The following is a 1,273-nucleotide window of genomic DNA, read 5'->3' as shown; positions in this document are numbered from 1 at the left end:
TCCAAGCTTAATTTCTATGCTCTGCAGAGATGCTGGAGGGAAGATGGGAATAACAGAGTATATCTCAGTTGAGAGGCCAATCACTAAAATATCAATGGAAAGACAACAGCTGCAGGATGATCCAATCAAGAAGAGAGCACAAGAAGTCCTCCCAGAACTTCCTCAATTCGAATATTGGGAACATCTTGAGGCATCTATTTCCAAATTACAAGAAGCTATGAACCAAATAAAGGAAGAACAGAACAATCAAAGTAGCATGCTTTGCAAACTGCTTAAGGAACAAAAAGAGCAATGGCGTGATTTAAGGGAGCTGAAGCGCCAGAAATTAATCCTTGAAGGACCAAGCACCCCACAGATCAGAGGAACATCCACTTCCCAAAACACAGGTTGTTGAGTTCTAATTTTAGCTTTAACTCTGTGATAGTGTTATTATAGAAATTTACCTTAGAAGTTATACAGTAGTAGTAGTAGTAATTAGCATATCTATTCTGGTTTTATTTCCAAGTAAGTTATAAATTATTTTTCTCATCATCATCAGACATGAATAAAATAGTAGATTTTTAGAATAAAGAAGTAATTTATATTTTTCGAGTTCTTAATAATAAAAATTATAATTAATTATATGTGGTGGCAATACTTTTTGTTCTCTGAATGAATGCTTGAACAGTGCATAATTTTTATCTTGAATTTTATGAATATTGGCTCCTGAAAGAATGAGGAACACGAAAAATATTATTGATGATCTGAAAAATCATGAATTTTATTCTTGAAGAAAGAAAAAGCAGTGAAAAAAAAAACTTGTACAAGAAATCATTGGATCAAGAAAAAGAAAAAGCCAATAGCCCTTAAAACCAAAAGGCAAGGGTGAAAAAGATCCAAGGCTTTGAGCATCAGTGGATAGGAGGGCCTAAGGAAGTAATTCCAGGCCTAAGCGGCTAAATCAAGCTGTCCCTAACCATGTGCTTGTGGCATGCAGGTCCAAGTGAAACGCTTGAGACTGAGTGGTTAAAGTCGTGATCCAAAGCAAAAAAAGTGTGCTTAAGAGCTCTGGACACCTCTAACTGGGGACTTTAGCAAAGCTGAGTCACAATCTGAAAAGGTTCACCCAGTCATGTGTCTGTGGCATTTATGTATCCGGTGGTAATACTAGAAAACAAAGTGCTTAGAGCCACGGGCAAGACTCATAAAGTAACTGTGTTCAAGAATCAACATACTACACTAGGAGAATCAATAATACTATCTAAATTCTGAGTTCCTATGGATGCCAATCATT

Source organism: Arachis duranensis, chromosome 2 (genome assembly GCF_000817695.3).
Source record: "Arachis duranensis cultivar V14167 chromosome 2, aradu.V14167.gnm2.J7QH, whole genome shotgun sequence".
NCBI lineage: Eukaryota > Viridiplantae > Streptophyta > Magnoliopsida > Fabales > Fabaceae > Arachis > Arachis duranensis.
This window is presented reverse-complemented; position numbering follows the sequence as displayed.